This window comes from Crassostrea angulata, chromosome 7 (genome assembly GCF_025612915.1).
Source record: "Crassostrea angulata isolate pt1a10 chromosome 7, ASM2561291v2, whole genome shotgun sequence".
Taxonomy (NCBI): Eukaryota; Metazoa; Mollusca; class Bivalvia; order Ostreida; family Ostreidae; genus Magallana; species Magallana angulata.
Window position 1 is genome coordinate 18,883,447 of NC_069117.1, and position 14,592 is coordinate 18,898,038.

The window sequence follows — 14,592 nt, forward strand, 5'->3', positions numbered from 1 at the left end:
TTTATCTTTGGATAAAAACTTCTGCATTATTGAATATATACCAACCTAGCTGTTGTGCAGGTCGACAATAATGTAACCTTGCTTCACTTTAATATCTATATACGGCTTTTTTTCACTCAAACTTGATATCAATTTGTCACCGAAGTGGTTAATCATAATTCTACGGTGGCTGCCATAGGACATATGCTTGAGATATTTTTTTTTAATTCGTGGCCACGACTTTTATTTCGTGGACACGATTTTATTTCGTGGGAACTACTTTTATTTCGTGGGAACGACTATAATTTCGTTTGGTAATAAGATGAAATATAAGAAAGATTCCACACTTTTATTTTAAAAAAGCTTTTCTGAAGAAACATAATTAAATATAAAGTGTTAGAAAACTTGTCAGAAAGTTACTAAAACAGAAGTTTGATGACGGAAGCTAAATAAAATTGGTCTCTATCACAGTATCGGAGTCCTTTTAAGACGTTAAGACCCAAAGGAATCTTGAATGTTGACTCACTTCTATTCACGGTCAAGATAGGCACAATTATACACCCACTCTCATCCCCGTACAAGACATTTCTTACAACACTCTCTTGAGACAGTCTAGGCCAGGACTCTTCACAAAAGGACCTATTGAGGAATAGAAAGGCAAACCTGGACTTTGTTAGAACTTTTCTTAAGGTCTCCATCATTGTCGTGTCAAATGAGACAACTGAAATGTTTGTTTTATCTTTTGATTCTAGTATATTGGTTACGAGGTGTTCTTTGAATTCCAAAACATCTTGTGTGTCCTCTGTGGCATAGATTATCATAATGTCATGAATAATATCTTCTTGTTTTATGTCCATAGTAATCAACTTATCGCTTATTGATATACACACAGACCAATTACTAGTGTAAAGTGTGTAACGAGTGTATAGTGTGTACCTTTTTATATATCCCAAAATTAAAAATTTAGAACATTTTCTCATCATAAACTTGTTGTACAAATATCAGCCTGATTTTATCGTTCTTTTCACACGTTTTAACCAGAATCTATATGCGTAAGTATCTTTAAGGTTGGTTTACTTTAAATAAACAATGAGCGTTATATAGATCTTTAATTAGAACTATGTATCGGGATATTTATTGGTGGGTGCAGTTTCTGAACCTTAATTGCAACATCAAGCGATTAGCAATAACACATACATGACAAACACATGTTTGAAATATTTTTCAAACAAGTACATAATCCACATTACAGATAGGAAATTTTTGGAATTGATTTTGTTTTGGTTTGTTTGTTAAGGTTCTTTATTTATTCAATTTTTTTCATTTGCTTTATTATTTGGTAACGACCGAGATAGTTAAACAAAAACAATATTTCATTATCAATACGTTGTCAAATATAGACATCGAACGGGTAGATCTGGGTTGTATTCACATAACTAATTAGCAAAAAAACAACGCGATATTATTGTTCTTTTAATAGGCTTTGACAGTAACCTCCATACATATTTATCTTTTACGTTAACTTACCCTAAATGAAGCAAAAAAAGTGAAAATGAGAAAAAAAACCAAAAAACAAATAAACGAAGTTGTCGTTGTTTTCTCTCATATGGTATGTAATGGGTAAAAAAAAAATCTAGTGTTAAGAGTAGTTAATCACGCTTCCGCGTATTCAATACCCGCTCGGATAGTTTGAAAAGTAGTAAAGGCATACTTAACCACCAATGTAAATAGCTACTTTTATACAGTCTCAAAAAATTATAATAGTCCTTGGTTGCTATCAAATATAGCCACATTTGTTTTAACTGTTCAACATATTTTTCTCTTCTACGAATAGACAATCGTTTGTGAACAGCATAGTATTGTGAAATAAATCAGTTTAACTGATAAGGAATACAAAGTTGAATGTAAATATTTTATCTGCAGTATTGTTGTAAGTTACAAAAAACGGAGCCGGAGTTGTTCATTGCACTTCACGATGCATTAAACTCGTTTCTTCTATAGAGATTTAAACGATACAACTAAATTTGAAGTACCATCATCCAAAATCTATCAAATTTCTAACTTTTTGTATAAGACAGTCAACTGTGCGATACCAACTACATCATGTCACGTGCAAAGATAGCCAAAATATGTCGTTACAGACACATAGCTTCATTTTTTAAAGGGAGGGGCAGAAATATTCGAAATTTAAAAAAAAAAAAAACTATTTGCAAATCATCTCCAAAGTCCTAGTGGAGGAGGGGTGCCCAAAAAATTGCTATGTTATTTATTGTGGCATGATTTATTATTTTTATTTTATTGTTAGAAAATGATAAATCTATAAATATTTCTTTTCTTTCGAGCACAATATCCAAATGTTTATCATATATATTCTTTCATGAATAAAGTCAATTGCTGATATGATATCATCAAAATCTTGTTAAAGAGACTAATATTCTAAATTGTAAGCAAAACACGAATTCGTCTTATTTCTGACACTTTAAATCAAATTTTCTCATAAAACGATAATATAGTGAGATCGAATATTCTTGATTGTTATATCGAAATTTTGATTGACATCAAGCTCCACCATATAGGGATGTAATACTTTACTTTTTATTCGCATTTAAACTTACATGAAATCCTTTTTTAAGATTAAATTTTCCTTTCGAAATTAATGAACGCCATTTTCAGCTGTGGGGAAGCTTTTGTTATTTGATTTGCATTTCAATATTCCTAAAGGTTTTCAAAAAACTAGTCTAAAATGACAAAACGAATATAAACAATGTTTACTTTTGATAAAAAAAAGTTTTTTGTACTTGATAAAAATAAAAAGAAAAGGGAATAAAAAAAAGTTTTTTGGACTTGATAAAAATAAAAAGAAAAGGGAAACATTTTACCCAAAGAACATTAGTCATTTTATTCATAATAAATCATACGTATATAACTAATAAGCATTACAAAATACAATCACGGAAAGTGTCAAAATCAATATTCACCTGTACAAATTGAATGTAAAGTAAATTGAATACAATTATAAAATGGTATCATATTTATTTAATAAGTAATAAAATTCACCCTCCCCTGCACACAATTTAAAAACACATGCATTTATATACATGTAATACTGTATCAAAATCTTTCCATTCACTTTTTTGCGCCGTGATATGCAAATTATTTTCATTATAAGCGTAAGTTGTAGTGGCACATTGTAACATTTTGAAAGAAGAATAAATTAATGAAGAACTATAACGTGTTTTGATGTAGCTTTTTTATCTGAAAGATAGACGGTTGTAAATATGAATCATCATTGGACTAGAAAATAACACTTTTATCGATAGATTTTATTAAATTTCATGCTTTATGACAGATATTTCTAAGCAATCGTGATCAACGTAACGTTTATATTATTTTATGTAAATGAATGGTTTTTTAACATATATTTAAAAACTCAACCTTGTAGTGGTTTTTTCTAAATAAATGCAGAAACTTTTCACATTAATAAATACAAAATTGAATTCATTTTTTCTACTGTTGATCATCACTTATAATTGGATCCTAAATAAACCCGTCATTCTCAGCAGGTTTGTATACAACGTATTCTACATCAACGATATGGAGTTTTCTTATTGATGTGTGAACCAATTTTTCTAAAATTGAATAAAAATCAGGATCATATTACACCTACATCATTTAATGAACCAATGACGTTTAACTTAAATATACAAAAATGGTCGTATTTATTTATATTGCATGGTCTTATTTTGTAGCGGATTTCAAAAGCTCGTCAATCAGATTGTTTGGATATTAACATAAAGAAGGGGGGGGGGGAGTCAGAACGGTTCTTGGAATAGAAAACTTTAATGTTAGATGAACGAACTAAAATTATCTGACTCAATGCACTTCACAATTCCAGTAATGAAACCACTTCATTTGATCATTCGGAAACGTATATCTGTAGGCGATCTGTATACAAAACATAAATGCCTTTGAACACCACACCTTGTACAACTTGTGGAATTTCAAAACTTTTGATAATTATTATTGAATAGATAAAATTGTTATTTTTGAAGAAGAAAAAACATGTTTAAATCATTTTTTTTCTCAGACAGCTACTCAAAGTGTTTAACGAAGAGTTTTATAGTAAGACTTCCTGAACATTGTTATTCAATTTTCATTGGAAATTACCTCTGATGCTTCACTGATTTAATGAACACTGCTTTCTAGATGTGTTTTTTTAATTAATGCATCAAGTATGTCCCCTTGAGCACGAATGGTCGAAACATCATTATAAACTACTTCTGAATAGACATTCTATTTGTTCGATCTCCAAAGTAGACAGCCTATTGGTAATGATTACCACATATGTTGGCAAATATGAATCAGCTACAGTGTATCGTTTGTTTATACTTTTCTCTTATCAGATGCTTTAAAAAATCTAATAGACAGATAAGTTACTCTGGTTTGTTTAATTTAATTGGATAGGTTTTGCCTGCCATTGGCTTCTTCCAGAAATGCTTCCTCGAAATCACTTCCCATGAGGATCAATTTGTTTTCATTAGTTTATAGGGAATATTAGATAAAGACGGACATTTTTGCTATATACTTTGGAATCCCTAAATAGCAAATCAAATTCGCTCTTGACATCAAATCAAGTTTACTTTAGAAAATTTGATAAGAAGTTGAAAATCTGTTTTATGTAGGGTTTTTTTAATTGATAATGCTCCAATGAGATATATGCATTTCCCCTTCCTACGAGTAGAAAATCAAATTATATCGAATTCTTTTAATTATTCATTGCAAAATTCTTCGTAAGGTAGCTTATATATTTCTTGAAGATATTTCCCTTATGATCGACTCTCTAAATCAAAGCTTTAATTTATGTTTAGTTGTCTAATATATTTAAAAAATCTAAATTTACCTAAGGTTTAAGTGAACTAAAATAATATATACTTGATATACTTTTAAGAGTTACTGTTTAAAATCAATAAGAATTTTTTTACGACTTGTAAATAACTTAAAATTGAAAATCCTCTTTTGTTCGGAGGTGCAAAAATATTCAGTTTTTTCCTAGATCAAGCGATTTGCACGCGGATGTATCTGTTAATTGCTATTTATGAAGGAAAAAAATGTTATTAAAAATAACATTGTACTGATGTCAATCTAGTATCTATTATCAAGTTTAGCGATCTAATACAATTTTGAAGGAGAATAGCCGACTATAAAATCGTGCTTTACCCTTTCTCATTGGCTTAATAACAATTTGATAAAAAAAAATAATTAATATAAAATTAATGTATAGAAAATTTGAATTTGTAAGAGAGATAATAGAATTGTTTTAAGTTTTCTCATTTCATTTGTGGTAAATTGGTATCAAACCTCTACTCCTCGTGTGTAAAAAGATGAATATACATTGTTTGGTAAATTCATTTTTACTAATCGTAGTTTCTTTAATGTAAGGTAATATCGTGGTATATTGAGGGATGTATCATCTTCTCGTGAAAAATACATGATGCAAACCCATACCGAGTTACACTTATGATATTTGGCTTAAAATTGTTGAATCTTCCTCAATGCAAGTTATAACTAAACGTATATCATGCAGTGATATTTTTGTTACTCGTTCCTAGAATTTGCGTTTGTAGTCTGTACATGCAATTTACAATAACTGAGGACTGTCGTAACAGCACTGACACTTTAGGGATGGCATTTTACTAGTTCACAAGCTTTGCTATTAAACATGAACTATGAGTAGTCATCTAATTTTATTATTTGTAATGCGATGCTAATATTGCAATCAGATATCAAAAACATGATTTGAATACTGTCAAAAAGCTGAAAAAACGTCTTCCTTCTTTCATGAACTTTATTGCTTTTAAACACATTAAAGTAGTTCATAGGAGCGGTGTTTCTTTGTTGATAACAATGTTGTTCCTATATTTATTGTATCTTTCAACGTTATTATCATGCGACGTTTTCATTTAAAATGTATATAACATTCAGTTTTGCGTTATCAGATTTCCCTGTTCAAAAGCGCACAACATGCAAAATGTTTATCATATATATTCTTTCAAAGAGTAAAAATAGCGTATTGCTGTTAGATAATCAGCAGAACCTTGTCCATGAGAATGATTTGTATCCAAATTATATAAGCCATGAGACTTTTTCTTTTGATTCTTTAAATAAAATAATTCTCATGACAATTAGGAAGAGTAAAAATTTATTTTTTTTGTCATTTGTTTTCTCTCAGTACATGTAGCATCAATTGTTTAGAATTGATCAGATAGAATTGATCAATTCGTCATTTGCTGTTATAAACAACAATCTTAATTGTATAAGAAATCCACGTAATTTCATTTCATGATACATTAAGTTTAAAAATTTTCACCAAAAACGCCTAAAATCTTTCGATAAGAACAATTATTTTCTTGATTCGAAATTAACATACGACATGTTTTACTTGCTTTGTATCAATATGCACAAATATTGATATTTTTTCTGATTCTGTTTCGATTTTATATTTAAAGTATAGTTTCATGTTTTAAGTGCATGACACATATACGATTTGAAACAGGGGATTGGTTGTATCCCTCCGTTATGTGAATACATTCAATGTTCCTAGAGATTTTTTAAAATCTCATCTAAAAATTACAAAACGAAAATACTCAATGTTTACTTTGGTTCTAAAAATAGTTTCTTGTCTGTATTGGTTAAAAATTAGAACAGGGAAACATTTAGTTTTACCAAGAACAATTATAATTTTATTAATGATCAACATTAAAGATATAACCATCAGAAAAGACAATCATGGAAATTGTCAAAATCGATATTTAAACTTTGCAAATGGAAAGTAATTAAAAAAAAAAAGAGAACATACCATCTACATGTACTTATAATGTGGACCCCCCCCCTTTACACAAACAATTTATATATACATACATTTTTCAAAACTTAGCTATTTACTTCTTTGCACCGTGGATTGCGAAATATTTGCAGTTAAAGCTTTGCATATAGTTGTAGTGGCACATAAAATAAAATTAAAAATGAAGAAGCATTCTGTGTTAACAAACTATTTTTTTTTTATTTTACAAATGGATTGAAAAATTACTCGATACATTCTCTCTCATCAATAATTTTAATTTTAAGTTTTATGACTGATATTTCTGAGCACCCAAGACCAAGGTAACGCCGATATCGTTTATATCTAATATAAATATGTAATGTAGATAAATGATTTTTAATATCTTACAAGACTTAACCGTGAAGTTCTGTTTTGTTACATTGAATGCAAAAACATTTTACGGCAAGTCAAAACATACTAGTATTTTATTCACTTCTGATCATCATTTGGATCTGAATTAAAACCATTCTTTCTTTTTTTTTTACAGTTTGTGTGCAACATATTCTACAATCAACTGATAATATGTTAATATTTTCATTGAGATTTGAAATCATTTCTTCCAAAAATTTAATTAAAAAATAATGATTGACACTCATACATCATACATCGCAGTGTTTAATTGATATCAAAAGTTCGGCAATTAAATTATTTGGATATTAACAGGAAACAAGGAAAAATGAGAGAGTTTCTTGGAATAGGAAAACTCAAATGTTAGATGAGTAAACTAACATTAACCGAGCACTCAATGCACTTGACTATCCCTGTACTAAAACCACTTCATTGGATCATTCGGGAACTAATTCCTGAAAGCAATCTGTGTAAAAGTATTTGAATTTCACACTTCATATAATTTTTGAAATTTTAAAAAACTTTAATAATAATTCAAAACTTTATTTGAATACGCAGGCAGCAGTTATAGTACATTTCATTGTATACACATTGTTAGTAAATGTAAAGTCAGACGATTAATTATGAATAGAAAGTGAAAAGGTGTACAAAATCACAAGTAATGACCATGATCTTATTTTTTGATATTAAATAGGCACACTCACTAGCAACATTCATTAAGATTCAGTTTTATTGAATAAGTAATTTTGACAAATATAAACAGTCTGATAAGTAGATAAAGTATACAAAAATGTTCCACAAAATCATTCAACAAACAAAATCAACTTCTCTGAAATTTGTCAAAACGTTATTGAGACAGAAGTTTGATAACGGAAGATTTATAGAATTGGTCTCTATCACAGTATCGGAGTCCTTTTAAGACGTTGAGGCCTAAAGGAATCTTGAATATTGACTCACTTCTATTCACAGTAAAGATAGGAACAATCATACACCCGCTGTCGTCCCCGTATAACACATTTCTTACAACACTCTCTTGAGACAGTCTAGGCCAGGACTCTTCACAAAAGGACCTGGTGAGGAATAGAAAGGCAAACCTGGACTTTGTTAGAACTTTTCTAATGGTCTCCATCATTGTCGTGTCAAATGATACAACTGAAATGTTTGTTTTATCTTTTGATTCTAGTATATCGGTTACGAGATGTTCCTTGAATTCCAAAACATCTTTTGTGTCCTCTGTGGCATAGATTATCATAATGTCATGAATAATATCTTCTTCAGATAGATTTGCTAGATTTTGTACTTGTTTGATGTCCATACTCATCAACTTATTGCTTATTGATATACTCACAGATGATTTACTTGCGTAGAGAAACGCAAACATGTATACTGTGTACTTGTTTATATATCACAAAATTGAGATTTAGAAAATTTCTTATTACAAATTTGTTGTACTAATATCAACATGATTTCATCGTTCTTTTCACGTGCTTTAACTCGAACCTATATACATATTTATCTGTAAGTTAGTTGACCCTAAATAAACAATGATCTATATATAGATCTTTAAATAGAATTATGTATCGGGATATTTATAGGTGGGTGCAGTTTCTAATCCTTAATTGCAACATCAAGCGATTAGCAATAACACGTACATGACAAACATATGTTTGAAATATTTTTCAAACAACACAATCCACATTACAGACAGGAAATTTTTGAGTTTTGGAGATCGCTTTTTATCGAATGTTAGAGTATTTGAGTTTGATTCTGTTTTGTTTTATTCGTTTGGGTTTTTCAAATTTTTTAATTTGTTTTTTTTTTTCTTTCTTGTAACAACTGAGAAAGTTAAACAAGAAAAATATTTTCATTATTAATATGTTGTAATATATAGACATTAAACTGGTAGATCTGGGTTGTAATCACATATCTATTTTACAATTATCAACCCGATATCATCGTTCTTTTTATACGCTTTGACAGTAACCTGCATACTTATTTTTTCTTTTCGTTAACTTACCCTAAGAAAATAAATAAACGGAGTTGTCATTGTTTTCTCTAATATGGAATATAATAGGTAAAAAAAATCTAGTGTTTAAAGTAGTAAACCACGCTTCCGCGTATTTAATCCCCGCTCGTATTATTTGAAAAGTTGTAAAGGTGTTAATAACCACTTTTACAGCGTCAAAAAATTATAACATTACGGTGCATCACCGTCTTTGGCTGATATAAAATAGAGTTACATTTGTTTTAACTGTTCAACACATCTTTCTCTTCTACAAATAGACAATCGCTTGTAAACAGCAAGATATTGTAAAATAAATCAGTTAAACTGGTTAGGAATACAAAATTGCATTTAATTAGCCGTAAATATTTTATCTACAGTATACTTTACAACATATTTTAATTATTGCATTATTCGGGGCATATCTTTTTAGACTTCCGATGTTAACTGTGCTATGACATACAGAACTTCAATCTTAACGTTAAAAGCTAGATAGTAAATCACAAGGTTTTTTGATTGTGAATTCAAAATTATCGTTGTAATTAACTGCCATGCGCTGCTTCTTGAGCGAAAATTTTCAATAAAAATGTGACATGCTTTTTATTATAATGTGATTTTCAGAAAATGATACATCTGAAATATTCCTTTTCTTTAGAGCACAATGTCCAAATGTTTATCATATATATTCTTTAATACATAAATATAGTCGATTGCTGATACGATATCATCAAAGTCTTGTTAAAGAGAATGATTTGCCTGGAAAAAAATGACGATAACGAGCCGTCAGCCTTATCAAAAATCCATAAAACAAAAAACACATTCAGTCTAAATTATAAAAAAAAAAACACGAATATGTTTTATTTCTTGCACTTTAAATTCAATATTTCTCATTCTCATGAAATTTCAATATATTTTTGCTCAAATTAACAGTAAAGATATAACATACATGTATAGTCGGGGGTTTTTTTTGTAGTGGACAAGAAACACAAGAAATCTACGTAAATTTTTTTCTTGACATTCGGATCGAATTTTTGATTGACATCATGCTCCACCGTTTACAGCTATGGGAAAGCTTTTCTTGTTTGATTTACATTTCAATGTTCCTAGAGGTTTTCAAAATAAAAAAAAAAGTCTAAAAATGACAAAACGATAATACAGAATGTTTACTTTTGATCTAGAAATAGCTTCTTGTAATTGATAAAAAAGAAAAGGGAAACCTTTTACCCAAAGAACATTAGTCATTTTATTCATAATAAATCATACGTTTATAAGCATTACAAAATACAATCACGGAAAGTGTCAAAATCAATATTCACCTATACAAATTAAATGTAAAGTAAATTGAATACAATTATAAAATGGTATCATATTTATTTAATAAGTAATAAAATTTCCCCTCCCTAGCACAAACTTTAAAAACACATGTATGTATATACATGTAATACTGTATCAAAATCTTTCCATTCACTTTTTTGCACCGTGATATGCAAATTATTTGTATTTAAAGCGTTAGTTGTAGTGGCACATTGTAACATTTTGAAAGGAGAATAAATTAATGAAGAACTATAACGTGTTTTGATGTAGCTTTTTTATCTGAAAAATACAGACAGTTGTAAATTGGACTAGAAAATAACACTTTTATCGATATATTTTATTAAATTTCATGCCTTATGACAGATATTTCTTAGCAATCGTGATCAACGTAACGTTTATATTATTTTATGTAAACGAATGGCTTTTTAACATATATTTAAAAATCAACCTTGTAGTGGTTTTTTGTAAATAAATGCAGAAACTTTTCACATTAATAAATACAAAATTGAATTCATTTTTTCTACTGTTGATCATCACTTATAGTTGGATCCTAAATAAACCCGTCATTCTCAGCAGGTTTGTATACAACGTATTCTACATCAACGATATGGAATTTTCTTATTGATGTGTGAACTAATTTTTCAAAAATTGAATAAAAATCAGGATCATATTACACCTACATCATTTAATGAACCAATGACGTTTAACTTAAATATACAAAAATGGTCGTATTTATTTATATTGCATGACCTTATTTTGTAGCGGATTTCAAAAGCTCGTCAATCAAAATGTTTGGATTTTAACATAAAGAAGGGGGGAGTTAGAACGGTTCTTGGATTAGAAAACTTTAATGCTAGATGAATGAACTAAAATTATCTGACTCAATGCACTTCACAATTCCAGTAATGAAACCACTTAATTTGATCATTCGGAAACGTATATCTGTAGGTGATCTGTATACAAAACATAAATGCCTTTGAACACCACCCCTTGTACAACTTTTGGAATTTCAAAACTTTTGATAATTATTATTGAATAGTTAAATTGTGATTTTTGAGAAAAAAAAATAATCTTAAATCATTTTTTTTCTCAGACACTTCTCAAAGTGTTTAACGAAGAGTTTTATAGTAAGACTTCCTGAACATTGTTATTCAATTTTCATTGGAAATTACCTCTGATGCTTCCCTGATTTCATGAACATTGCTTTCTAGATGTTATTTTAAATAATGCATCAAGTATGTCCCCTTGAGCACGAATGGTCGAAACATCATTATAAACTACTTCTGAATGGACGATGTACTTGTTCGATCTCCAAAGTAGACAGCCTATTGGTAATGATTACCACATATGTTGGCAAATATGAATCAGCTACAGTGTATCGTTTGTTTATACTTTTCTCTTATCAGATGCTTTAAAAAATCTAATAGACAGATAAGTTACTCTGGTTTGTTTAATTTAATTTGATAGGTTTTGCCTGCCATTGGGTTCTTCCTGAAATGCTTCCGCGAAATCACTTCCCATGAGGATCAATTTGATTTCATTAGTTTATAGGGAATATTAGATAAAGACGGACATTTTTGCTATATACTTTGGAATCCCTAAATAGCAAATCAAATTCGCCCTTGACATCAAATCAAGTTTACTTTAGAAAATTTGATAAGAAGTTGAAAATCTGTTTTATGAAGGTTTTTTTAATTGATAATGCTCCAATGATAAATGATTATTATTCTAAGACAACTGGAACTAAAACTAGATGCTGTCATTAGACAGTAATACCCGCACCATGTGTTTGCCCCTAGATAACACTGTTTTGTACCAGTTTAATTAAAAATGAAGGCTACATGCAAACTCCGGTAATACATTTAAAAATTATAATTTTCATAACTGAAGGATGAGATCCCTGTCCATATGATAATACACATCGTGACATGAGCAGCACTTTATGTGCAATTTGGGGTAGAACTGTTTGCAGTGAATTTTCAGTTAATCAATAATCTTAACATTTTATGTCATAGGAAGTATAATGGTCTATATAATTATTACAAACAAAATTAAAAATTAAATTATGCCCCTCCCCGTGGCGGTTGCCGGTTTTAGATTTGCTTCTGTGTGCCTACATGAACATCATCGTGTGCACAGATTTAGAGAAGGGGTGGGAGTGAGGGGTCCAGACCCCCCCTCCCCATGAAAATTCGTAAATTACCAAAAATACACCTTGGACCCCAATGCTCTTACAGACATGTAAACGCTCTAACCCATTGCGCTTCAATGTTAGGTAACATTATTTGGGGGGTAAATATTTAATCAATATTCAACATACTTTATTGTTTATCTCAATAGGAAGTATACATGTGCATCACAATATGCAGGTGTCCTGCACCACCTTAAAGCTGTTATTTGCCTATAATAAAATAGTGCAAGTGGATTTGAAGAATAGGTCATAAAATACATGCATGTTACAAATGACTGATCTTTGTCTGAAGTTACGTACACAACACAGGTTTGCATGTCTCATTAGCGGGTACTAGTTTTACCCAGCTCTTTTATTAGATGGGTTCACGTGTATACATACATGGGTGTTGCTAAAACGCGGAACGGAAAACGGAACGGAAGGAAAACGGAAAATCTTATCTAATGTTATTTACCTCATAGATTTGTTAAGTATGCTAAAACGATATACTTTATGTACCTTTTTAATTTTTTTTGAAAGATTAGCAATATTAGATTATTTATTCAAGAATATTTATTTCCTCAAAATTAACAGTACATGCATTGACCACTATATTCTGTCCCAAAATATCCTCGATTCACTTTTTGCTGTATATTTATATATACCTCAGGGTTCAAGCGATTCTCTTTTAGAAGCATTAAACATTCTCATTATTCTTTCTTTAAAACGTCCTCTCTAGCTTATCAGCTGGTATAAATACACGGCTAAAAATAAAGAAGTCTACGGGGTTTTGCATTTTAACAGACCCGGATGATAGTGTTGAAAAATTGTGCAAGGTCTTCTGAGTGACTTCCAAATGGAGAAAAGATGTCAACATTTTCCATTATAAATCGTCCAAATGTGCTGCATGAATATTTTGGGATCGACAGACTATAGTCCCAATATATAATCGGAAAATCAAACCAGGCAACGTCTAGAGCTCTCTATTCGGATCATATGTATATAGCTGCTGGAATAAACAACTGCATGCTTTGTAATGCAAACGTAAACAAAATTGCATTGCTAAAAATACTAGTTTCACAAATTACCGGGTATTTTAATGTTTACTGTATTTTAATTTTTTAATGTCGTCAGTCCTACAGTTTTTTTCTTCCATCTCAATGATACTGTATCGTCTGTATGATAAAAGATCGTCTAGAACACCGAAAATTCAATTTTGATGTAAGTATATACATGTACATCATATTTGAAAATAATATAAAAATACTCAAAACACGCATAAAACGCTTTCACTGACTGCGTACGTTACGCTAATATGCCAGCAATACCATATAAGAGAAATAAGTAAAAAGTTATAGCTAATTTGCTCGTTTAATCATGTTAATGTTTCACAATTCGTATACATTTGATTTTTCCGATTCGTACTCAACTAAAGCCGAATGAATACAATGCTATGATTGATAGACATTCATATGAATATTAATAAGATAGCAACATGTTGATAATCATTCATTAGATATAAATAAAAGATACAAAGTAAATCGTTTCTGGCCAGTCTATACCCTTTTTAAGCGATAAACGTGATGATATTTTCCATTCCGTTCCGTTTTCCGTTCCGCGTTTTAGCAACACCCATACATACATGTCTGTGTTTTCCGTATGCAGAAAAGGATTACGGTAGTTAAGATCAGCTAAAGGAATTCATTATTGTGTTTTAATTGGATTATCATTATGATGTTGACCAATTTAGGTAAGCATAATACATGTAGTAGCAGTAGCACAATTAATATAATAAGATGCCAGCATGGGATTCCTGCCAGCATACATACACATGTATATAAGTTCTACTTTCACTTTCTAAATGTCATCTCCCTTTGACAGCATACTGTATCATCATCT

At 30.0% G+C, this 14,592-nt stretch overlaps 1 long non-coding RNA gene across 1 annotated transcript in view; it reads left to right on the plus strand.

Moving 5' to 3' along the window:
- The first annotated feature begins 12,989 nt into the window (after nucleotides 1-12,989).
- LOC128192036 (uncharacterized) overlaps nucleotides 12,990-14,592 on the plus strand; it is an 88,207-nt gene continuing 86,604 nt past the window's right edge. The window contains exon 1 of the long non-coding RNA XR_008244498.1: nucleotides 12,990-14,443. This is a non-coding gene — a long non-coding RNA (uncharacterized LOC128192036). The remainder of the gene's footprint in view (nucleotides 14,444-14,592) is intronic.